This window comes from Heterocephalus glaber, unplaced genomic scaffold (assembly GCF_053883595.1).
Source record: "Heterocephalus glaber isolate CG9 unplaced genomic scaffold, H.glaber_assembly_v1.0 deba00000281, whole genome shotgun sequence".
NCBI lineage: Eukaryota > Metazoa > Chordata > Mammalia > Rodentia > Bathyergidae > Heterocephalus > Heterocephalus glaber.
The window spans coordinates 26,691,661-26,718,328 of NW_028258139.1; the positions used below are offsets into that span (position 1 = coordinate 26,691,661).

The 26,668-nt window shown below is 45.1% G+C and overlaps 1 long non-coding RNA gene across 1 annotated transcript in view; it reads right to left on the reverse strand.

Annotated features, from left to right (window-relative positions):
* Positions 1-1,585: 1,585 nt before the first annotated feature.
* Positions 1,586-26,668, reverse strand: part of LOC101704031 (uncharacterized) — a 35,358-nt gene continuing 10,275 nt past the window's right edge. The window contains exons 2-6 of the long non-coding RNA XR_002392082.2: positions 23,962-24,101; positions 19,784-19,852; positions 15,056-15,215; positions 13,211-13,302; positions 1,586-7,639 (exon numbers count right to left, since the gene is read on the reverse strand). This is a non-coding gene — a long non-coding RNA (uncharacterized LOC101704031). The remainder of the gene's footprint in view (positions 7,640-13,210; positions 13,303-15,055; positions 15,216-19,783; positions 19,853-23,961; positions 24,102-26,668) is intronic.

Here is a 26,668-nt window from a genome sequence, read left to right on the forward strand (position 1 = left end):
ATGCAGGTCTGCTCAAGAACTGGGGCGAGTCTGTGCCTCTGGACCACGGGTTTCACGAACAAAGAAATCCAGTGCACAGAGTTGGAGGTGGAAGAGAAGGAGCTCTCAGTCCCTGTTGGCACCTGGGGGCTTCCCCCCTCCATGCCCACCTTCTCACCTGTCCTCTCGGGGGCAATTTGAGGTTCACCTGTTATAAAGTCTTTCCTCCTTATTCCGGCTCTCAGGAATTGTTTTGCCCCTCTTAGCTCCTCAGTAAGGAGGTCTGTCCTCTCTGTATCAAATCACCCTGCCTCCCAGACCCCAGCTGAACCATGGTGCCTTATCTTAGCTGGTTAAGTGAGTGGAAGGACTCCCTCAGCACAGCCTACTACAATAACTCCACAGTTCAGCAGGTCTGAGAACCTAGACTTTTAAGAAGTGTTTATGAACTAACCAAAATCTTAGGGAAACAAGGAACACCTCCTCTGAATATCACTTTTGTACCCACTAACTGACCAAAGGAAAGAGAAGGGTTCTTTTCCCCTTTGATTCTTTTTAATGGACACATAATATTGGTGCATTTTTAGGGTGTACTATGACAACTTGATTCATGTAGACAATGTAGAATCATCAAATCAGGCTAATGAGCAATTCCATCATTTTTGTGTGCTGCCAATCTTCAGCCTCTTCTGTTTATTTTAAACATAAATTATAATTTTGTAGACTGTTACCCTGTCATGCTGTAGAATATGAACATCAATTCCTGATTGAACTGTGATTTTCTACCTGTTGTCTATTCTTTCTCTGTCCCTCTTCCTCTCTCTACCCTCTAGTGACCATTATTCTACTGTCTTCTTCAATAAGATCAATGTCTTTAGCTTACATAAATGAGCGAGGTCCTGCTTTATTTCTCTTTACATAGTGTTCTCTAGTTCCATCACTTTGCTGCAAATGGTAGGATTTTATTCGTTTTCCCAGCCGAGTAATATGACGTTGTGTGTATAGACCAAATTTTCTTTATCCCTTCATTAAAGCTGGATGCTTTATAAACCAGCCTCCTTGTCAGAGGAGACTCTGACTCCTCCAAGGGTGGAATGTGTAGGAGACTTTGTGCAATCAACCAGACCAATCTTCCTTTCCAGAAAGGGAACTAAGCACAGAGAAGAGCACTGGTTTGTCCAAGGTCATCAGAGTCTATGGCAGCTCTGAGACGAACCTAAAATCTTAGCCATGGGGTAGGTGGGAATCTGGTCAGAGGCCTTATAGTTGTGTCCATTTCCAAACTTGCTTTTGTCAGTAAGCTGGCTTACCAAGGTATTATGGACTGACAGAGCTGACTAGACTCTTCTGAAATCCTAGTGATTTCAGGGAAGAAAAACAAGCTAGTATTGTAATGTCAGAGAAAGTGGAGAGATTCAGGAAGGAATTCAAGTGAGGATGAAGATCTCTCCCAAACCTAGATATTCTTAGTATTTCATTGTACACTAAGAGAAGTAGACCAGCTACTCAAGACTTTTTCAGAGAAATGTTATCTTTCTGTCATTGTGACAAAAAATATCCGAGAAAATCAACCTCAACGGAGGAGAAACTTATTTTGACCCACGGTTTCCGAGGTTTCAATCTGCAATTTCTTGAGTCCGCTGCTTCTGGCCAGCGGTAGGTGGAAGGTGGTGGCAGGGAGGATGTGGAGGAGCCATGGGGGCGCAAGGTGGAGAGGAGGGAGGGGCAGGAGGGCCTGCTGGGGGGTGCCCTCCTCCTGCTCTGGCTTCTGCCAGGCCCCCACGCTACCGGGCAGTGCTGCTTATGTTTGGACTGGGTCCTCCCCGGCAGTTTGCTGTTCCTCGCGCCAGTAGCTTTGCAAACCTCACAGACACTCTTAGAAGTGTGCTTCACCAATTTCCTAGGTGTTTTTCATCTCGTGAAGTTGGCAGCCAAGACTGTCACACAGAGGCCACCTACCCTCCATGACATTTCCTTTCTTTTTAATTATTGAAAATTATTAAATCGAATAATTACATTATTTAATAATTATTAAATTATTGAAAATTGCTAGTTATTGAAGCTGTATTTCTTACTGAACTATCTTTCACTCTAAGCACCTATGAGGTGTCCAGTGCTGTGTTAGGTTAGGAGACCCAGAGTGAGCTAGCAAGGCTTCTGCCCTTGCAGAGTGCTAGAGACAGCAGGAAAATATGTAGTCTTATACAGTGTGGCAGCATGAGACACATGCTTAGTAGGCACCTTAAGCTGGTCTAGGCACAGAGGAGTCAGTCAATAAATATCTATTGAATGAATGCATGTGTGGATGAGAGGGCTAATTAAACTTAGAGAAGCTTTTATAGAAAAGCTGACATTTAAACTAGGTTTCCATTCATTCTTTCAGGAAGCACTAATGTTTCAATGTGTAGTATGCGTGGTTTGGTGCCAGACCCGTGGTAAGCTGAGAATAGAAGGATGAATAATGCAACGTTCTTGATCTCATGAAGGATGGGGTAATGCAGGAGGAGACATTGGCTCTGCTGTGTTTGTTCTGATATCTCTGTGTGCCCCAGGATGTAAGCTTCCGGAAGGTGGGCACAGTCTCTGGCTTTCTCTGGCTTGAAACCCCTGGAGAGCTGGACAAGCCCTGTACGATGGTGCTGGAATAAACTGAGCGGCTGCGTGAGCAGGCGGCTAGGTGCCTATGCCGCCAGGGCACCACATGGGGCAGCGCCTCATTAGCAACTTCAGGGCCAGGGAGAAGGTGAAGCCAAGAACAGTGCAAGAGAGGACCCATCGGAACTCAGGGCGCCGCCAGGGCAGGAGCTGTCCCAAAGCAACCAGGGGTTCACCTCCTAAAGAAGAAGGTCTCCGACAAGCCTGGCCTGGAGCTCCATCCAGGGTCAGCCCCAGGGACTAGGCTGGGATGAGACAGGCCAGGAGCCCAGGGCGGGAACTCGGGTGCTCATTTCTCCCTTGGTCTGTGGGCTCAAAACAAGGGATGGTGCTGGAGCCGAGACGAGCTCACAGAGGAGGAGGAGGAAAGGACCCACGCCAACTGTCAGGAGTAGGGGCCTTGCAAAGAAAGAAGCCCTAAACGGTGCCACGTGGTAGCCAGAAGTGAGAAAATATTGGTGGTCAGTGACCTAAAGTGCATAGGTCCCCTCTTTCCATCCTTCCGGTCTGAAACACCATCTCTATTTTTAGCATTGAATCAGTATCTGGGGCAGTTTTCCTTGGAAACAATATGCTGCTTACACAAATTGAGAGCCCACCAGTCTGTTGGCCCTCCCTGCTCCTGACCCCCAGGAGGAGAGGCAGGAGGCCTTGGCTGAGCCTTTGCTCAGGCAGATGTATTTTTAGTCATGGCAGAAAATAACAGCAGTATGCATTTAATAAAAAAAAAAAAAAAAAAAAAACAACTCAAGCCCTGGGAATGATCTAGTGCCAGTGTTGGAGCAATCAGGGACCGAGTATGTTTCCAATTGAATTACTACTGTGGTCATAGTTATAAAAAGAGAGAGGGCGGAGAAAAATGTGAAGCTGGTCAGTTTCTCGGGAGCATTCAATCTTGGTTTGCTCTAATTTTAACATTCAAAGGCATATTCAAAGCCAGCCCTGCCCTTAGCAGATATTTCAGGGGCACTGGCTGGCACCCGTGACTCGCAGCCAGGCCGGGCGCTGGGACGCCAGGAGCCCTCCCGAGTCCCGCCCCAATTTTGGCCTCCACCCCTACTTCTGTTCTCAGGCAGAGGAGGCACGGAGTGAATAATTACGAGAAGGGTAAATTTAGACTCTGATGAAGCAGAAGGATGTGGAGCAGGAGCGGGGCTGAGAGAGGTGGGGCCGGTTCCCTCTCAGAAGGGGCTGCAGGGTCGAGGTCCGGAGCTGAGCCCCTGCGGCCAGATACAAGGCTCCGTATTTAACACCATGGTGTCCTTGGAAGCCCTCCCACCCTTCATCTTATTCCCTAGTAAAATAAAAATAAAGATTGCAGCAATGGCCTAACACCTACTGCGGGGCTCCTTTGCACCAGGCACTGCCGAGCAACTGCAGGACTTAAGTATCTGAAGCAGGGTTAGACCTGGGCTTGCGTATTCGCCCACAGAGGTCTTGTCAACACATCTTCTCTCCAAGGACTAAGTACCACCTAGGAAGCTTTTACTTTCAAATCTTGACGCTCCTCTTCAAACCCCCTCCCATTCCTGCCTTCACTCACCAGTCTACTTTGGTGACCTGATGTAACTCGCTTTGTCTCCCTTGGTTGCTTGACCTACAAAATGACAACATTAATATCTGCCTACACCTCCTAGAGCTGCATCGGGACCAACAGATGTTCCACGTCAAATGCGAAACCGTGTCTCCCTGTGCCCAGCGTGCATATTGGAACCACTTGTCAATCTTGTGCACTGTCCCTACTAGCAGTTTCATTAACTGTTCAACTTTTTGGCCTTTCTTCTTTTCTATATGTCCTTCAAATACATCAGAAAGACCTTGGTTTGAAGCACAGAGCACAGGACTTAGCAATCAAACAGGCCTGGGTTCAAATCTAAGTTTCACTACTTCCTAGGGATGTCTCTGGACCTTAGTCTGCTTGTCTGTAAAATGGAGATGACAGCACCAGTCATCTGCATCTGCGTTAACAAGTGAGTGTGAGCCATCCCAGGAGAGAGATTCACAAGTGAACCAGAGCTTAAACCCAGGATTCCTGGAGACCTAAACCGGGGATGTGAACCCCATCAATTCGGGGCCTCCCTGCCTCTTCCTACCCACAGGCAGAGCCCTGCCTTTCACCTGGCAGTGAGCATAGACTTCAGGAACAGCCCATCACAAAGCTAGAATGAGTAAGATGGAGCAAGTATCCTGGGTGCTGCTGCTGAAGCTGAAGCTCTATTCAGGAACATATGCCTCCACTTTCAGAGAGAGACACAGAGACAGAGACAGGTTGTGGGGGGAGAAATTAAGAAATAACTCCAAGACCTCTGCACCACAGAATGTTAATATTCAGAGGCCAATTTCCCCAGTGGAAAATTAGAATGAGCAGCTTGTTTTGGTGGCTGAGTTCATACCATGGCCTATATTAGCAATCGTGATGATATAAAATGATAATAATAACAATAAGTAATTACAGTGTCTGTAGATGACATCTCTGACGTATTCACTACATGCTAGGTACTGTTTTTAAGTATTTTAGTTATGATATTCATTTTAATTCTGACAGGGATTTTAATGCTCACAGCAATCCAAGTGCAGGCTAAGTATGTAGGAACTGAATCTGAAAGCATTTTCCTGAGGGAGAGCACCTTACACAAAAGAGAACATACATTATGATTCAATTTATATGAAGTCCTAGAATACGATGAATTATCCTATACGGTAAAAATCATAGAAACAGTGTGTGCCTTTGGTGAGGAGTGGATGGTCAAGCTGGAGGGGGCTTTTGGGAGTCCCAGTACTACAGAATATTTCATAAGGGTTGGCATTATACAAGTATATGCATTTGACCAAAGTCATCAATGGTAGACTCAAGATTTGTACATTTTGTTGAATGTTCAAAAGAAAAAGGATATAAACAAAATTTAAATTCTGGATAATGATAAAAATCATGAAGTATTAAGAAAGTATAGTAATATTTACAACTTCACATTTTATTTTGTTATTTTATTAATTTTATTGGTACATTTTAGTTATGCACTATAATGACATTCATCATTGGAAATTTGCACCTTTCTCTCTTGGTTCTTATTTTCCCCCCTTCCCCTGCCCTCCCTTCAACCCCTCCATCCCTCCCTATTTACAAAGACTTTGTTTCCATTTTTTCATTTTCTCATATTAATTCCATTCCCTTCTTTCATTTCCCTACCCCTCCCACTTCCCCTTCCCCTTTGCCCCTTTTCTTCCTATGAAAAAATGAGATCAATAGGTGGATAAACCAATGGACAGGCCAATGGATAAATGTGCTCTAAGGCAAGACATAGCAAACTGATAATGGTAGAATTTTGGTGATAGGCATTTCAACTTTTCTATGTTTAGAATATTTTCATAGTGAAATTTGTGAACAAAAAATTTAAATCAACAGAAGCAAACAATAAATTCTTGTCATAGTTCTCTGAAGGAAACAAACTTAGAAAGTTTACATCCTGTCCCTAAAGTGCGAGTGAAGTTCAAGCTGGCTCTGAAACAACTGCAAGGGGACATAGCCAGCAACATTTAGCAGAGATAACCCAGACCCTTCTTTGAAGGCAGCCCCAAAGTAGGCCCTGGCTGAGTCATTCTTGTGCTGAGGTCCAGGGCCACTGGGAGGAAGGTCAAGTGACTGTGATAATGGGAGCTGTGCTGGGGAGAGGCTGACATCACCACAGGCCACCTCCTGGACGCCAGACTGGCCTGTTTGCTATGCCCAGGAGAGGGGGTAGGGAGAGGGGAGATGAAGGGGAGTCAGAGGGGAGGGAGGAGAGGAAGCCAGTGCTGCAGGGCCAGTGGAGGAGAAGCTCATGGCTGGTTTCTGGGTGGTCCCCCTCTAGCAGGGCTTTTGTTCAGAACAACATAGCTGTGTCTGTTCTTTGCTTAGAATTAGGACTATTGGTCAGTGGAGAAAGCCCTGGGTGAGACATTGGGAGGCCCAGAGATGGCTTTGGAAATAGTAGCTCTTGGTCTCACATGAGTCCCTGAAATGCACTGGGCTCCAGTCCTCTCCGGCGTGCAGGTGGCATCTAAGATCCACTTTCCGTTCACTGAGAACCCCTCTGAGAACCGGCTGTCCACTGCACTTTTGGCCTCATGGCTAACCAGTACCCATCTCGGAAGGCCCTAGGAGAAGCTCCCTTACACTGGCATACCACTGCGGATGCTGAGGGCTTCTAAGGTGGCTTTTCTTCTTTCCTTACACTGGTCTCACTGCATGTCAGATGTTTGATTGAACTGTTTTTTATCCATGTCACAACATTGGGAGGTCAGTACAATCACCTTTATCTTGCAGTCTGGGGAGACTGAGGCAGTGAGTGCCTTGCCAGAAACACACCAAGGATGGAGCCAAAATCTTAATCCATGCTGGCCGGGCCGCCCCTTATTTCGGGCCACAGGGATGGCGAGTCCAGGCACGTGGCACAGGATTGTCCCCTGGTGCTGTGCTTTGTCCTTTCGTCCCGAGAGAGGACATGAAACTGCTTCTTCCACACTGAACGAACAAGCAAATCTGCAAACAAAAGCATGGGAGCCCTTGCCCGGGAATAGTGCGATCATCCTGCATCCCAGCCTCCCCCAACGAACAAAGAAACAAATCTACTCTGAATCGCGTGCCAGCCCCCCTGGAAGCCACATCATGCTTTCGGTCACCCAAGCAGATGAGAAGTGCCCTGTTGGCAACACAAAGGAGCTGCAAGTCCCTCCAAAGTGATAGCACAGGGCCTTCAGTGGGAGGGCCTGATTGATCAGGGCTTGAGGAGAATGCGCCCTTTGCAGACCGTGACGAAGCTGTCCCAAGCCCATTCATCTTCCAGGCTACGGCCTTTCTCCTTCCTGCTGGGGAAGATGGGCCTCTAATGCAGAGCCCAGCGACACCTGCCATACTCTGTTTCCATGGCTGTGGCTGCCCTGAGATTACTCTTTGAAGAGGAGATGAAAAATGTTCCAGCTGGAAGGACGCTTGCTAATATCTTTATCCTTGAATGATGCCTCTGACCTGCAGGAAAAGGGTAACTTGTGCTTTGATGCTGGAAAGTTTATTCCAACAATTAAATCTCATCTTTCCTCAAAAGCCACAGGATTTTCAACTCTCCTACCTGAAGAGCTTTTGTGTGGTGTCCAGGTGTGTGGTGTCGCACCGTAAATCACCCCAGTTGTGATCCCAGGAACAGTAGTCTGTTAGATGCATTGCTACTCTCACTGCTCACAGGGAGCCTGGGGCCACCCATTTCGGGCTAAGGAAAGGAGGCTGCACCTCTGCCTAGAAGAGGCTATCTGATGCAGTCTCACAGGAAGAACTGAATTAAACAGGCTTCCCCTAAGTGGCACAGCACCAAATAAGTGACAGTGGCACTGTGAGCGGCCACTCTGCTTCACTCTCCAGGTGCAGGACTGTGGCCCAATGCAGACTTGGTACAGCAGTGTGGCTGGTCACACTACCCTTGTCTCGGGACTGACTGATGGGTCCAAAGATGGACGCATGGGACAGTGTTTGGTCCACGGAGAGCGTCAGTGAAATGTGGGTGATTTCTAATGAAGAAGGAGAGATGGGGCAAATCAAACAGAAGGCAAAGCTGTGGGAGTCAGTGGGCCATTGCTGGCAGGAGGGAAGACACCAAGGAGCAGCTGAAGATGAGTAATACCAATAGCGGAGAGTTCGCCAGATTTCAGGAGTGCATCAGCACTGTGCGGATTGAGAAAGGAGCTTGGATGAGGAAGGGCTGAGAGTTGGACGGCACAGGGAGGAATCTGGACATAATCTGAAAGGGGCAGGATGGAGCCATTGCAGGTTCTAGAACAGAGGAGTAGCATGGAGAAAGGAGAGGGCTTTAGAGAACTTCCCGTCAATTTTGGCAACACATCAGTTGCCAGACTGCAGGCAACATGTTTCTTCATTGCCTAACGCTTGTAATTCTGCAATAGTTATTCTCAAAGTATGATTTGCCAGCAGCCAAATGCCCCAGGGAGCCTGAGAAAATTACCCAACCCAACTCCTATCCAGACCTAGGAATTCAGAAGTTCTGGAGATAATGCCCAGGAGTCCTCAGGCTCCCAAATGGGTCAGATGATTCCCATGCAGAATCTGAAAGCCAGTCCTATAAAACAAGGGATTTCAAAGTGGGAATCAAGAAGAATCCTCACCCGAAAACACAGTGTTCTAACCGGAGACTGAGTTTCCCAGGGCACCCATAGCCATAATAATAAACCAAAGAGAGTTGTGGCAATCAACAATAAAGTCAACCAGGCAATGCGAGCCTGAGTGAGCAGAGAAGGGTTTACAGTGACTTACTCGTTCTTTTTCAGTGCAGGACACTTTTTAGGCCTAGAGCCACTGCCAAGTCATGGGCCTAAGGCACATCCCAACTCGAGTCCAGCTGGTGGGCTGGCTAAGTCTAGAAAAGTGGATGTGACTCTCACCAATTCCAGGATTGGAAGCAAGATCACAGAGCATGTAGAATGAAGGGAAAGAGATTCGAGTCCATCAATGGCGTATACTCAGCTCCTATAACAAGGCAGGTGTTCCAGGCACTAGGTGGGGACACAAGTGAGAAAGACTGATCCCCACTCCCAGACGACTCCAGCCTCACAGAGTTCACAAGAATGTGGACACGCTGGAGAAAAGACCAGGGAAACATGGAAGGAGAGGAAATTAATCCTAAGTAAGTTAGAAAGGGAAGACTTTGTGGGGGAGGTTGACAGTTGAGCATGATCTTAACAGTGTGGGTGAGATTTCAACAGCCAGAAATGAGGGGTGAGAACACACAGGTGAGGGAGATGTTATTTACAAAGAAGTATATTCAGGAACTATGGGAAACACTGAAGATTCTGATACAGTAGGAGGGTTGGATTCTCTCACAAGGAATAAATCAAGAGCCTGGAGAGACAGAGATGAGAAGCAATTCATGAAAACCTTGAATACCAGGTTAAGAGATAGAGTCATTATTTTGTAGGCAACATGAAGAGTGTTTTTATTCAAATAACTTTAGCAATGAAGTAGAGAGTGACTTGCAGTGAGAGCACATAAAAGCATTTATCAGTCTGCCTTACAGGTAACTAACTGTGCATGTGTCCATATGCTTTATTTGCCTGAGCACCGTAAGGAAGGGTCTCCATTCTTAGAATATCTTTTGTTTCATCTCTGACCTTAATACAGTATTGAGGCAATAGCAGTTGCTACATAAATGTTTGGTTTACAGGTAAATTGGTTTACAGGTAAAATTGGTTTGCAGGTAAAAATATCAGATTCAAGCTACCATAATTGTCCAGGCCACATAGATTATGAAAGTTTCCCTAGGGCAACATCAGATAAAGACAAAAAGGGGAGATTAGGCGAAGAGATAAGAGAAGGGGATCCACATTTTTCCTTTTCTGAGTTTACAGCCTTAAATCACTTTCCCATTTTGGCTCAAAGGTTATTGGCACTGTTTCCCAATTCCTACCCTCCCTCCAGCAAGAGAGCTTTGTAGCTCTGCCCACGGAGAGAGGCAGCCTCACCCCCACCCCTTCAGTCTGCGCGGGTTTTGTGTCTGACTCTGGGAAGTGCATACACATGGAGGAAGTGGCCCAGCTCTGCTCTAGAGTCTATGAACAATTCTCCAGGCTCTTGGCAGCATGCAAGACAGCGAACACAAGCTCGGGCTAGCCTGCTGGAGAACGGGACGGATCTCTACTGTGGCCTCCTACACCAGCCGCTTTCTTGCTGTCTGTCTCTGGCAAATAGCACACGAGAACAGGCAAGCCCAGCCAAGCCCAGGCAGGGTTGGGAGAATGGTCCAGCTAGCCCCTCGACTCAAGAAGAATCATTATTTTTTAAAACATGAGTATTGTGTTGGTTTGTTGTGAAGTAAGAGTTTACTGATACAGGTAGGACTACAGGGAGGCTTTAGCTCAGTTTCTCATGGTAAAGAAAGTTGGATTCTAGGTAGTAAAACACTTGAGGCAAGATTGTATATATATATAAAAGAGTGTTTCTGAGCATCAATAAGCATATTTAGCATTACCTGGCGGTTGCTAGTAACTGAGTACTTCATTAAGTACATAAGAATTGAATGATATGAGGGGGACCAAGACAGGCCATGCCCTTGCACGACTACCAGGGTGGCCTTTTGCACTAACAAAGTGTCTTCATAGCTCACTGGACTCTCACATTTCCCCTTACAAATAAGGAAACTGAGGTTCAATTAATTTTTCCAAATTTTAATTAATAATATGCTGACATGCCCAGCTCGGCCCAGCAGTTCTTGTCCCCACACCTGTGACGAGATCCCTGGAACCCAAAGTTAGGTCCGAAGGAACCACATCAGAACAAAGATTCAATCCCAGAGCTCGAAGCCCTTCTGTATCCTCAGGGGCCATTATAAACTAAAGATGGTACTTCTATTCAGGACAAGAAAGAAAATCCTTACTCCTCCTGGTCCTGCTGCCAACCCCAGGGCAAGTGCAGGGGGTGTGTCTCTCAGTGCAGCCTCAGAAGCCAGGGTCTCGGATGAGCCTCGGGCTCAAATACTCCTCTGTCCCACCTCAGCTCTGCCATCCCCCTTTGGTGTCTTTTCCAGAAGCACTCAGCATGCTGGGTCAAAGGGCCCCGGCAAATCCAATTTTCAAGATCTGAGAGACCCACACTCTGTGATTGTCGGTGTTATTTCCCTGCATTGACCCTCGCCTAGCTGAGGGTGTATGCTAGTCCCTGAACTAATGGTTATGTCCTGAAGAATGATATGCTCTGATTGGCCATCTTTCGGTTAGATAAACAAAGACAGCAAGAAGCCCCACAGTAATCAAATATTTTTGCATGAATTAATGAGCAAATTTTGGCTTACAATGGTTCCAATCTATTTATACTGTTAAAGGACAACCGTCTTTTTTCTCCCCCTGAATTCCACACTCTAAGTGTCATCTAACCAGTAACCCTTCCTGGGAAGCAAGACATGGCCTGCAATTCCAGAGGCATCTGTATCCTGAGCATATAATTAAACCAGAGGCAAGTACAGCTGGTGGAAGCAGGAAGACATGCACAAACTCTTCAATCCAGGAATGTCCCTGGAGCCTGTCATTACATCCCGCCTGCTAATCTATCCCACTGGGAGTCCATAAACTCTGTGACTTGAAGTCCTCCAGCTGAAGAGGGTCTGAGTCCTCTTTGGGGCTGTGGCTTTGCTCCTTGCTCCCTTCCCTGGCAGAACTTTCAAATCTTCACCCAGTGGAAAAGATTTGCAGCAAGTCGAAGGATAAGGGGCTGATGTAGGTGGCATTCAAGGTAGAATGTTACCATGGAAGGGAGGGAGAAAGTAAGTTTTTAAATTTAAAAGAAAAAGCCTGTTCCACCTACTCCCCGGGTACTCTTGGCAGATTACTTGATCACTAAGTCTGAGTCCCACTTTTTGCATCTGTTAACCTCCGGAATGAATTCTGCTTCCTATGGTCACTGGGGGGATTAAGTATCATTAAGAACATAGCAGGCTTAGCTTGGAGACTGGGATATGGCAAGTGTTTAACACACACGCACCCCACCCCCCAGCCATAAAATGCCCCTATCCCAGTTGTCAGGTTTTAAAAAACAAGACATGTCCTTTAGAAATGATCTTCTCAGGCAAAATCAAGTTTCCTAATTATCTATACCACTCGTTTATTTATTCCTTCAGTGAATTGTGTACCGAGCTCCTAATATCTGCCCGGTCCCCTGGTGCTGGGATGCAGTTGTGAGACAGAGGCCCCTGTCTCACGGAGCTGAGGACGTGACTGCTGCTCATGAGGGGAAGCATTTGAAGCCAGAGTTGCATTTTAGCTCATCAGCATTGCTGCTTCCCTTGGTTTGCTGTTAAAATTCTGACCATTTGTATCCTAGCTCCTCAAGTAAACTGGAAAGCTAATGTAGGGCAAGAAATTTTTGTACCCGCTAAATTTCCAAATAAGTGCTAAAACGGTGTGGTATTGATTTGGGCAGAGAAATTGGGGACAGAAAAGAAAGTAATCTCTCGTTTTTCCATTGATTGACATTTTTCCTCTGAACAAATCCTTAAATGAAGGACAGCCACGTTCGGGGATTCTTTTCTTCTTCACATGGCCACAGCGATGGGGAGATACAGTGGGCTCAGCAACGAGTAGCAGGGGAGAGAGTGCAAAGGAGACCGAGTTGGAAGGAGAGACAGAGCCCAAAGCGGTGGGCAGGGAAAGGGAGGTCATAGAAGTCAGAGGGGAGCCTGTGTCCCTCCGCAAGCTGCTTTTCCAGCTTTGTCCTGTGCTCTCCCAAGGACAGTTTGGCCATGAACTCAGCCTCTCCCCACCTCCTAAAGACAGATAAGAAGACAGGGAGGACCTTCTATGCATCCAATGGGAGTCGGAGGGCAAACCATGCAGCCCGGGCCTCCTGTGGACAGGAACTGGGGGCAAATCTCACAGAGGAGCAGCCTCTCCCCAACCCCCAGGCGAGGAAAACAGCCACTGAAGCCTGCTGAGCACCGAGGACAGAGCGTGTCAAAACCACTGAGCGGGCAGCTAATGGGATGTTCAAATGTAACTTGATTTCTCAGCGCTGATCTCTGAAATCTCTGCAGGGGAAAAAAATTACCTCTGTTTTTTTCTTATCTGTTCTCATGTCTGGGTTGTCAGAGTTTAGCGGCAAGCTCGGCAGTCTGGAATATGTTCTCCATTGTGTTCTTTCTGTGAAGAAAATTACAACGTGAAAAGGAAGGGGGTGGAGAGGAACACTACATTCTAAACAGTCTCAGGGAGATAATTGCAAGTCTCCTCGCTCTCTCCTCTCCCAGTTCCCCTGCCCTTCCTGGCTCCTCCAGCTTTCCTTCTGCCTCTAAGGCCTGGCACAGGGCCTGTGGGGCAAGCTCTGCTGCAGACCGACCGGGGCGCTTGCCTGGCGCTGCCCCGCTGTGCGATGCCAGCTGCTGCTCCTCATCTTCCCGGGCAGCGTGGCACCCACACGCTCTGCCAACAACGGCACGTTCGGAGGTTTTGTTCTGTGGAAAGTGGGCTGTTTTGTTCTTGTCCTTTTTCATGGTTGTTTGGGTTGTTTCGTTAGTACTGTAACTGTCAGCTCGGCTGTGATTCAGTTCAGGTGGGTTCCCAGACTTTCTGAGTGACTGCCTCATTACTTCAGACATTTCAGCTTGCACAACAACTGCTCCTTATTGATTCCCTACTGTGTGTCCAGAAGCATGCCAAGCAGCTCTATCCCTGGTTTCATTTAATCCTATGGCCATCCTGGGAGGTGTTTTATTCTTCTTTCCACATTAGAGATGAGATCTTGGATCTTGGTAACTTCGAGTCCCTTGCCCAAGTTCACAAGCTATTAAATGGCAGAGACTGTGTCTGAAGCTGCATCAGTCCAATTTCTGTATTACAGGCCTACCCACCAAAATAAACAAAGGGCAGTCCTGAATTCTCAACATCCTTAGAGTCTTATGGAAGGAAACACAAGACTTGAATGAGGTTATTCTGGAAGTGATTACCTGATCCATTTCTGGCTAATGAGATACAAGCAGAAGACACTTCCAGGAGATAAAGTGACTTGCCCCAGGTCACCCATCTGTAGATCAGGTTGGAGGAAAAGAACTCACGTGGTTCCTTCCAACAAGGAACTGTGACAGCCAGGTCACTTAACAGATGGAAGAAAATCTAACTTAAAATGATCATTTTCCTTGTGCCCCTGTGTACAGCATAAAAAGACAGGACCCAAAAATAGAAGAAAAGAGGAGGAAGGAGAGGAGGAGGAAGAAAAGGAAAGGGGAAAAGCAGCTTTGGGTTTGCTGAATTTTTATGGACTTATTTAATAGATGAAAAAACTGAGGATCAGAGACAGTGAGTCACATGAGATCTGAAGGCCAGGAGTCTTTCCTACACACCAGTGGTTCTCTGCATTTTGTCACCTGACTAAGAAAATCAGCATCACATGGGAAACTGAGAAATGCAGTTTTTTCAGGCTCCATCCCCGACTCACTAAATCAGAAACTCTAGGATTAGGACTCAGCACTCTGGGTTTTTCTAAGTCCTCTTCATGATTCTGCTGAGGCTAGAGATTGAGAACTACCGCCCTACAGTGAAGATTTAATGACAAAATCCAAGTATGATTCATATACTTTAAGCATTTGTTGCTTTAACTAGAGACTGTTTTGAAAGCAATTTTATTTTGACCTTGGACAAATCATTTGGAAAAAGGGAGATTCCAGCAAACTTGTAAAAATCTACTCAGCCATGCAACTTGTGGTATGCGGGCATTTGGTACCTGGCACAAAACAACAGGCTGCTGCTTTCAGTACAAAGGTGAGGATTTCCCAAGTCCTCATCGCTTCCTCCCTATGCTGCACACGACTCAAGATGAAACAGGTTTGGTGTGCTCAGCCACGGGCTTTCTTGGGCCTATAAGCAGCGACGCCGGCTTTCTCACAGGTAGGTGACTTACCCAGCAGAACCCAGGTGCAGAGTGCAGGCAGGGGACAATCGGTACTGTTTCTGTCACCACCAGTATGCCGTGCCTCTGAGGCCTGGTGACTGTGGCAGATGCTTAAAGCAGTGCTCGAAATGATGAGTCTTTCTGCCCCGCTGCAAAGATTGTCACACAACTGGAAGAAAATACCACAAAAAAATGAAATATAACCTTGGAGGGGTTTTTTTTTCTATTTTTTTAAGGCTTTGAGGGTTTTTTTTTTTAATGTTTTCAAGATTTTTCAGTGGTAAAAGTACTTACATAATTCTTCGGTTTTCACGGCAAACAAAAATGGAGCAATTCTGGTTAAGCCAGCCTGGAAACATCTGCTCGCATCCTCAGCCCTCTCTGTCCTTCTCCATCTGAGTTTGCTGATGGAAACAACCCCTCCCTGGCATCACCTCTTGTCCACTCTCTGTTTGAGGTTCTGCTCTACGTCGCTTGATTTCTCTGTGGCATCACCATCAGCAGCCTCACTGTCTGAACACCCATCCACTGAACTCTTTTCCTGCCTTCACTCCACTGTCCTGCCCTCTTTTCACTACTCCTCAGCCTGAGACTCTCATCATTGCTCACCTAACCATGGTGGGAGCCTCCTCCTTTCTCCTTAGCTCCAGCCTCCACCTCTTTAAATCCAACTCAAAGGAATTACTCCGGTGTACATGTCAGCCATGGTTTTCCTGAGCTGTACTCTGTGTCTCCTGTTGCCTACAGAATAAAATCCTGGGCCTTACCCCTGACCATCCGTGCACTCTTTGACCTGATCCAGTTGTCCCTCTTCTGGTTTCCACAAGAATCCTCCCCACCAATGAGCATCTTGATGGCCTCAAATGCTTAAGATATGGGGGTGGTTTATGTCAATAGAGAAATCTTTAGTGAAAGTGTGAGCTATGAAGGGAATTTGGAACACATTTACTTTTACTATACCATGGCGATCCTCCAGTGTTACAGCACTTAAGCAACTGAACTGCATGGGGAAGGGAGGGAGTGCAGCCACAAGAAGGGAGAGGGGGAAATTTTCTGTGCGATGACATGGATGCCTGATGTCATGGTTCAGATCTGGAATGTTCTCCAAGAGCTGAGGTGTTGACATCTTGGTCACTTGCTGGTGGGGGTATTGGCAGGGGTGGACACTTTGGAAGGTAAAGCCTAGTTGGAGGCAGTAGGTCACTAAAGGTGTGCTCTTGGAGATAGATTGAGACCTTATCCCCGTCCTCTTCTTTGCTGTTCACCAGTTTGGATGGGGTGAGAAGTTCTGTCCCATCACAGCCTCCTGCCACGGGGCTCAGCCTCATGAAGCCCCAGAAGCAGAGGGGCCAAGTGAACATGGGACTGAAAACCTTGGAAAATGAACCAACATAAACCTCTCCTTCTCAAAGATGATTTTCTCAGGCATTTTGTCACAGTGACTCAAAGCTAACACATACAATCATCTGTTTCATAGGTCTCTATTGATAGACATAAAATTAGTTGCCAAAGTTTACACTCAAATTATATTATTAAAACATCAGCCTATCTGTCTTAGGAATAATAGAACAGAAGAAGGGCAAGAGTAAAACTGCGCACACTAGTGACAGAGCAGAAACTAGTAAGACAAGACCAGGAGCAATGGAGATGGGGAGGAGCTGTATAAGGACACAGGCGTCCTAGTCCTAAGGAGTTGAGCTTTGCGAGAAGGAATGCAGTGAACTATTTTAATACATTCATTCATTCACATGCATTTATTGACCACTTTGAATGTTCTTGAGTGCTCTGTCAAGTTTTGAAGATGAACTGTGCAATAAACCCACAGCCCGTCGCTGCCCTCCTGGAGGTTTCAGGCTAAAGAGAAAAGATAGTTATTTCAGCCTGAGGCTAGGGTCGGGATGGGAAGTGGGACAGGCCTCAGCAGCATCATAGAGGCAGGGGAGTCGGTGGATGCTGAGCAGTAGTAGAAGTATCATCTGCGCACTTATTGGGAAGGTAATATTCAGAGCCCACTGAGGACTTCCAGAAGGGAAATGGGGGCCTGGAGGAGTGGTCCAGCAATCTGGCCTGTCATACACTCTGGAGGTTGTTGCCCAGCTGCAGTTTGGAAGGCACCACCTTGTGACCCCAAAGATACAGGAGCAACTTTCTCTGGCTAGAGCTGGTCTGGAAAGGTTTAAGGCAGGAAGTGACCTATGAGCCCCATCTTCAAAGGCAGAGGGTTTTCCAGAAAAACAGAAAGAATAGGCAGGAAGATTCCAGGAATTCCTGGTGTTGGGTTCCTCGGCCAGCTCACGTTCACTAACCTTTGCATTTCCTTAATGGATTTAGAACTAATTCCCAAAAAATGATGTATCCACAGAGTTATTCATTGTAATTTTGCAGGCAACCTACACGGTCTCAGCAGATACCCTGTTGAATAAACTCTGGTCCCTGAATAAAAGTGGCTGCTATGCCTGGTTTGGCAGGAGAGCAGTCTGGATCAGTAAAGGTAGATGAGCTGTAGAATGCAATGCTGAGTACATAAGGTGAGACACAACACTGTGCTACAGTTTCGGAGAGAAAATGTCCATGTGCGTTCATGTGCTGGGCACCACAGAGGCACACTTGAAACAAGTAACAGTGGTTTGGCATTTAGGGTGAGAATGGCAGGGACGGGGACAGGGTTGGGAGGGAGATATTCACTAGATAGTACTTCATGCCATTTTAATTCTGTTCTAGGTGCAGAGGATTAGCAACTAAAAAAAAGAATACCCTTTCCATACCTGACCAAGTGTAGGAGAATGCCTTCATTCAGTTCTCACCTTCCAGCAGAGCTTGAGTGCTTGGTAGGGTAGGGGACCTGACAAGGAGGGTTGCTCTGTTCAGGGGTCCCCGAAACACTTTCAGTACCTATTTTCTTCAACAGGATATGCTGTGTGGGGTGAAGCCTGGGCCAGAAATGAAAAAAAAGCTGCTGTTCGTGGAACAGCCCTTGAGTTCTTGGTATTTGGGACTCGGTCACTGAAGGGTAACAGCAGAGGAGGTGCTAGGGAGCGGGTGTGGTGGGAAGGGGCCCACTGGCTCCATTCAGAAAAAAGAACAAGTAGTGGTTGAGGCCGCTGAGTTGGGGCAAAAGGGAAATGAGACAGCCACGGAGGGGAAACATTGACCTTTGCTGCTGTCCAAAACAGGAAAAGAAACCATAGCTATGAAAGAAATGCTTTGAGCACCCTTAGTAAAGCCTACCTCACTGCTTCTGCTCAGTCCCTGAAGAAAGAAAGACTTTTACAAAGTGCTAATTATATTAATCGCTTCTGCTTACCAACAATTTTTTCTTACCACATTTAATCCTTTCCAAAGTGCTTCCAGAAAAATAGACTCTGCAGCTTTGGAAACTGAGGCTTAGAGGGGCAAAGTTATTTGTGCCAAGGTACAGTGGTAGAGTCTGGATTTGAACCCAGCCCTTCCAAACTCCAGAGTCCCTTCTACACTGATTTTATGCTGGGTTGAACCAGAGAAAGACTCATCTTCAACCTTTGAAATCACTTCCAGGTGACTTGGCCAGGTGCACCAGACACAGACCCCTGGACTTGAAAACTGAAACCAAAGGCAGCAAAGAGCATGGTGATATTTGCAAGAAGACAAAAGAATTCACCAAGGAAATCCTTGTTAAGACAGAGTGAGGATTCCCAGGGTTTATCTGCTTGGATAACTACAGTTTGTATTTGCTTCTGTAAAAATACTGGTTTATCAAGTCCATATATTGATGGCAATCTCCAGTCTATCCATCACAAGAACTTTCTGTTTGCATACTGCCCAATAGCCAGACCCCCACATGGAATACCATCAAGATAAAAGCTTACTTGGAAAAGATATGACCTTCTCTGAGGTTTTAAAACATCATGCAGATGGCTTTAAACTGAAAGGTACCTTAACTCAAAGCATGTTATCTTTGAGATTTGTTAATTAAACCCTTCAGCAAGATTCATAGAGGGTCTGCTGCATGCTCCGGATACAGAGGTGACTGAAAGTGAGCCCAGTCTTCACATGACTTATAACTGGATGAGGAGACTGCCATAAATGAGTATCATCCTGAGACATAAAGTCAGAGGCCTCAGCAAATGCTGGGGAGCACAGAAGGGCAAGTGGTTATTTCGTCCTAGAACTGGAGTAGTGGAGCAGAGGTGGAGTAAATAGACAATTGTGGGAGGCTGTAGAGGAGGTGGTCTTTGAGATGAGCCCTGGAGAATAGAGAGGAGTGAAGCATGCCAAATAGACAGAGAAGCAGGAACAACATTTTGGAAGCTCGAAAATTCATCATTTGTGCAGGAATGTTGTTCATGGTGTTGAGACCCATCTCGCATTCCTGCCTCTGCTACCAACTTGCCGTGTGATTCTAGCCATCTCATTTTGCCTCTCTGATTTGCACTGTCATGTGTAGTTCATGTGTACTGTAGAGGCAGTAGGAAGTAGGTCAAGGAGACAGACTGACTTTTATCTCCATGTAAGGAAAGAAAGGATACAGAATTGCATGTTCAGATGGTCCCACTTGGGTTTATCACAACCTCTAGGCATCTTGTCATGAGAACATACACATTTGGCAATGGAAAGTTTCTAAAGCTAATAATGACTGTCATTCACATTGCCTAATGTCTGAGATCTATGGGGTATGAGCAAAATATATAATAAATGTTTACATTTTTAAAAATTTTTTACAGTAAAAGACACATTGCCATTAATCTTCAAAATACTCACTTGAACACACTTATCCCATTGTCCTTGGCACTTTCTGAAACAATTCTGGAATTCCTCCTCCGTGCATTTCTTTATGAAGTAAAATAAAAAATACAGTGAATGCTGCTGCTAAGTAAAGCATTATAGTGTGTCCTCATCTCCCTTATTCTCCATAACTGGCACTTGAGACTTCTCTGTCTTCCCCAAAGTCAAAATGACTAAGAAAAGTAAATGTTTTGAATGACTTTAGGACATCAAGACAGTCACAACTAAAGTAAGACACTTGTGAAAAAGAACTTTCAGAACTGCTTCAGAAAGTGGCAAGAACAATGGAATACGTGTATTCAAAGCAAGTGAGAATATTTTGAGGTGAATTAATGGCAATTAATGGCAATTTTTAAATATAAAAATTCTTTACATTTTTAGGCATACCTCATATGGTCAAGTTTTAAAGAAAAGAAGTAAAAAGGGCCAGACAGCTAAGAGCAGCCAGTCTCAGCAATGTAGATGCCTAGTGCACTGAAAACCCAAAAGACAGAGCTGTTCCCTAGCCCTGTACTGTTCCCTATAACTGGACCCCTCGCAACCTCCTTCTTTCACTGTACAAACCCAGCTTCACTGTCAACTATTTTTGTTCTTTTTTCTCGATCCACCAAGACAGAACAAGCACCACTCTCCCATGCTTCCTGCACTATAACCCTCATCATACTGAATTGCTATTACGTTCTTTTCTTTGTAACATCCGTTAGTAGGCTCCATGACTCATTAAGATAGGTGGGCATCATACCTCTCCTTTACACCTCTAGCCTGTTGGCTCAATGTGAGTATTGAACAAATGAATGAGATCTGAGAGGATGAAAGATGGAAGGCAGTAAGCAATGCAATGGCCAGAGAGTCATCAAGAACATCAGTTCCTCACAGCATGAATTATGTACCTCTTAGACATCACTGGGATGAGTGTGAGACAGGAATAAAACAAGTCCCGGAAAATAGGTAGTACATTACAGCTTTTTTTTTGAAACAACAATTTCTCTCCCAAATGCTGGAATTTTAGGTTTTTGGTCATTTTCCTGTGGGGATCATATTGTGCCTTCAATACCTAACTTCAGATGGAGCTAGCATTTGAGCCATGTTTCCTTACTCTTAATTCATTGGCTATTCTGCCACCTGCTCTGCTCACACCTTTTGTTACTTTTCTTGCCAAGGCAAGCAGGCATGTACAACAACTGGCAGTGCCCAAACCATATACAGGTGCAGTCAATAAACTGTCTTAGTCCAAAGGAAATGTAAAATTTATTATAGACAACTTTAAGCCTATAAGTGCAAGGGTCTTGTCTTGTTAAAAATTTTTAACTAGAACTTAGCATAGAGAAAAATGTCTGTTAAATTCAGCAGCTAGCAGTTTATCATTCCATTTGGATAAGGAATTGTTTCAGGCCAGGAGACAATTCTCCAATTAGTTACACTGCAAGCCAAACAAACTGAGAGTTCATATTTGGGCTGAAAATGTTCCTGATCAGGATCCCTCGTGACCTTCCACCTAGAGCATCATCATCCACTGTCAGAAGTTGTTTCTTCAAGACCAGTAGAAGAAGCGATAAGTGACATTATGCTAATAAAATCAGAGCTGGGCATGAATCGGCTGGCAGATCCCACTCCAGAGATTAGCATTCAGCTGCACTTTGCATTTACATGCAGGACATATCAGAAGTCCCTAAGAAAAGCACATGAGCAAGACTTAGTGGTTCCCAGCCTACAGCAGATGCCCTAGGCTTGACAGAGCTCTCCTGCACCCAAATGACAAGGCCATATTCTCAGGGATAACCAGTTTCCCATCTCTTCTCCTGGCCACTGACTGCTTCTCACATGGGACAAGTCCATTACCACACATCCCAAATCAGTCAATAGAGATGGGAATGAATGGTCATGGACTGGGGAATCTGACAGTCATGGTTTAAAGGTCTTGATTTTTCTAGCCATGTGACCTTGGACAAGGTAGTTAACCTCTGTGAGCCTTAGATTCCTCTCCTATCAAATGAATGTGCACAAAGATTAATGAGGTCATGTATGTAAAACCTGTAGCACATATTAAGAGATCAGTAACATGAAGTTGAATCTCACACAACATATTAAAAACTACAGATAGGTAAAATTACCTTTGAGCATACTTTAAATTGCCCAGAAAAAGCAATATACATATTTTGTATATGTAATCTCCCATAGTGACATACATAATACATGTATATAAATACGGTAGCTAATGTACATACATAAATACAACTCAAAAGTATTACAATTATATATTAAAGAGTATGTGGTTGAATTTGCATAAGTAAAATAAACATGTGAGAAAACGCCATGCCTTTCTCCATTCAGGGCTATCTTCTAAGTACTGTTGGGTATATTCTCTCATTATATCTTCACCACAACCCTATGTGTAATTCTTATTACAATCCTCACTCTAAAGATAAGGCAACTAAAGATCAGGAAATTGAATAGCTTGAATAAGATCATGAGCACATCTAATGTATAATCTGACTCACAAAGGAGACGGCAATCTAGTCATAAGGACGAGCTAAAAATGAAATCGATACTACATGAACATTTTAAGATGACAATCTGGGAGAATAAATATAAATGGCCCAGGAGGACTGCTGATGCAGACAATAATTCCTAACCTTTGGATTGCACAGCTAGGGGAACCCAAGTGCTTCTAGTCGGTGCAAGGGCAAGGGACTTCCCCGTGGGTCAGGTAGGACTACTCTCAAGTTGAAACCTGACTGTGACTTAGCTGGAGGGAGGGTGGGCATGCTAGGCAAATCTGAGGAAGATGGCAGCAAATGCACCTGTATTGATTATAGGGTGTGAAAAATGGAGGCAGGCAGATGACCTTTTTGCTTAGCAGGCATGTACAGAGGCTGAGCTATGGCCACCATGGGAAAGGATGGGGAATGTGAGAAATGAGCCACCATCATGCTGTGTTGGTTTCTGGTCCCGTATCCAGGCATTTGAGGTGGACCTCACCAAGCCTGCTGTGGCTGAACACTGACTGTGGAGCACGAAGATTAAAAGGGACATTTCAGGAAGAGGAGGCCCTGTCCCCGTCCATCATACCAGCTGGACTGCCCCGCCATAAAAAAAAGCTAAAAGCAAACCTGTGAAGGTCATTTCCCCTCAGCAAACAAATTGCTAAACAAATGTGTCTGCTTTCAGGATGAATCTGGACTTCCCAGCCCTTGGAGGACATTGTCACAAACAACCTACACGCCCATGCTGGGAGTCCCTAGGGCCTAACAAGTAAGCCATTCCTGGGGGTGCTGCTTTCTTTGCAGAGCGCCTGGTAAACCAAGTCTCCTGGAAGACTCCCTCCCTGAGCTCTCTCCCCCTCCACTCAATTCCATGGTCACTGCTTCTCCAAATTGAACTTATATGTGCCCCTGACAATTTGTTGCCAGCAAATTAGAAATTCACTACAAGACATCCCCTGTTTCTGGTGCCTAGAGCTGTAGTAGTATAGTGTTTTCTCCCCAGCATCTTCTTTGTGTATTCACTCACTTTGAAAAACATCCAATAGTATCAAATAAGTGTGTTGTCCAAAGCTATGGTCAGAAAGGCTTTATCTGATGAAGGCTTTGCTATTGTAAAGAATTCGAAGGTAGCGCGATGCTGAAGTAGCTCACATGTTATTGGTGGCACAGAGTAATGAAGAATGGAATTGTAACTCAGCTCTGTTGGACACTGTCAATACCAGAAGTGGCCATGTTGGGGGTGGGTTAGGGCATTGGTGACAGGAGAGACTGACAGCGTAAGCAGGACCTATATGGAAAAGCTCCAAAGACTTTCAAGCCTGAAAGGAATTCTAATGAACCAAGCAGTAGTAAAGAATGGCACCAACAGCTGAGAAAACAGAGTATGCTGAACTCTGGAAGCAGCAAAACACTCCTATTACTTGCCACAAGCTTTACTGTTTTTGTATAATTTTGAACTCAGTTTATCATTTATTTTTAAAGACATTTATTTAGAGGCAATCTGAAAGTACATTTTTATAGATAAACTTATTTAGATAAACCAAAACCTCATTAGATTTTTTTCTCTAGGAGAAAACATAATTTTAACCCTAGCCTATTATACTAGTGTTATCCTCATTGCCCCATTAATAGAGCTGCTACCCCGTCTGTCCTGCATAATCTTTCTCTTACCTCAAATACTCCCTTCTCTTCTCGCCTTGGCACATTTTACTTCCCACATATTCCTGACCATTCATGGTTTATTCCATATATGAGTGGAAATGCTGCTCCAAGAGTTCCAGGAGGGTAGGCCCATGGATGAGATCTATATTCTGTCATAGAACACAGACATGCAAACACGTAACTTCACTTGAAGACAGAGGGAAATAACACAAAATAAGGGGAAAATTTCAAGTTTGATGAACTTACAGAAAGAAACCATCATTATAAACAGGAATGACAAATTTACCTCTGTAGGTGAGACAACATTTTAGGGGGCACTTTGAAATTTAAACTCAGAGGAAAAGCAAAGAAACACATCTTCATTAAGCACTATTTCTGTGCCATGTGTTTTATAAACCATATTTCAAATGATTCTCACAACTCTCTCAGGAAGGTAACAGCATTATAGCCACATTATAAAGATAAGAAGATGTTTTTCTCAAGGCCACACCACTAGTAAGTAGAAGCCTCGATTCCAACATAGCCCTCGGTAACCCCAGAGCCTGGGACTTTGCATCATCTGTAGTCCTATGGTCTCTGCGTAGCAGGTATGAAATCAGCCGGGTGAGTGACAGGGTCAAAACCGTATGGGACCAGGTTTCCACCGTTGTAACCCTTTGTGACCAGTTCCTTTCTATAAATAGATTAGCTATGCTCACTGCCAATCCTGCTTACACTATGCAGTACCCAGTATAGATTAACTAATTTGTAGATAACGTAACTAATTTAAACAATTAATAATGGTTATTGGATTTACACTGGATGAGTTTCCCTTTGGTAGGAGACAGAGTAAAGGTTAACTTCAGGCCACTTCAGGACTAACTATAATAAATTATACAGAACACTGAGTTAGTCAGACCTAATGAGGCGTTCTTGGCTGCGGTAAGGGCAGCAGCTTGCCAGGTTCTAACGTATAGCTGATGTCCACACACAAGGCCTGGCTACACAGGCAGCACTTTGAGGGTGTAAGAGGTCCAGGTTGTGAGTGCTTCCCCAGCGGATGGCTCTGTGGACTCCAGGTCCTCCATCTGGAGGGTTACTGGGCAACCCCTGTCACCTCTCTTGATCTGCTTTGTCTCCTTGCCCAGCTGCTCCTCACTCTCTAAAGAGGGGTCTCAGGCCCTCTTCTCTTTCTAACCCACTCTCCCCAAGGAGATCACACCCAGTCTCGTGGCTTTTAACACCATCCAACACTCAAAACCTCCAAGCTTCTCTCTCTGTAGCTCTCTCCTTCACTGCAGATTTGTACCTCGAGCTACTGGCTTGACGTCGCCACACAACATAGTACACAAATACTTTAGAATAGTATTCCGCTAAAATGCTTACTGAAGCTAAGGACATAACTTTAGATGGATGCAATTTTAATAAATGGAAATATAAAAACAAATAGGAACAAATAAATGGAAGGAAAATCACTAGCACAGTCAGTATGCTAAAGTCATGGGATTAGGGTGATTCTTTTCCTTCTTTTCTAAATTTTCTATTTTATATGTTTTTGACTTTTTAGAGTAAAAATGAAAAAGAGTGATTTGATCTCTTAAATGAACAATGTGGTTTAATCTCTTACATGTTTCAAGGAGGGAACTGCTTTCCAACGAGAAATGCTAAATGTTCTTTCAGTTACTGAGTCTGCACACAGCAGGCAAATGAGGAGCAAGAACACAGTAATGAAAGCTTAACAGGCAGTTTCTCCACACTGGTGAGGAGCAGCTGCACAGTTAGCTCACTTTGCAGACAGAGGCCAAACACATGGGCTTGAGGATTTTCTTATGCCATGGACACAGTTAGGGACATCCTCGCTGATTCAGACTGCGGGGCCTGCTCAGAGGCCCTGGAATCCGGGGCTCTGAATTCTTTCTGTTCTCAGTTCTAGGGTAAAAGGAACAGCATAAACCTCATCATTCATCACTGGGGTTCCCAGCAGCAATGAGTCTCTTGCTACTCACTAAGCCAACGCTATAGAACCAGAACATAAAGTCCAAGCATCTAGACTCAGTGTCCTTACAACCTGGGGTCTCCATCTTCTCATCCATAAAATGGGAAACATAAAACCTCCACCACTGTTGGAGAAAGGTAGAAGAGAGGGACCAGGAGAGCAATGCATTTCATCTTCTGAGGTAATCAGGAGCAGTGAATGTGAGGACTATGTAGTTAGCTCCAGACTCGGTTCAGGATGCATACTCACAAATTCAACCTTTTATTCATTCAGCAAGTGTCAGTTGAAACCTTAGCATGCACTAGGGCTGTGCTTCATGATGTGGACACAAGAGTGAGCAAGGCTTATTTTCCTGCTCTCCAGTAGCATCCAGGCTGGCAGAGTTCTCCAAGAAATCAATGGCTTTTACAGCACACTGGCCTAGGCACCATGTAAGCAGCAAACAGAATGCTGCAGAAGTGCTCTGCAGAAGATGGGGGCAGGAAGATGCAGACAACACACTCTTAAGGACAGTAAAAGAGTTCTTCATAGGAACAACATGAGTATCAGGCACTATTCGAGATTTTAAAAACTTTTCATTTGCATTATCATGTTGATTCTACTCAGTTACTGAGAATTCTATTTTAAGGTAATTGAGATAAAGAGTAGTTGAATTTCCTATAATAGCACAGTTAGTAATTACTGGAACCAACATTCAAAGCCAGAAATTCTGACTTCTAACCCACATTTCAAACTGCACTG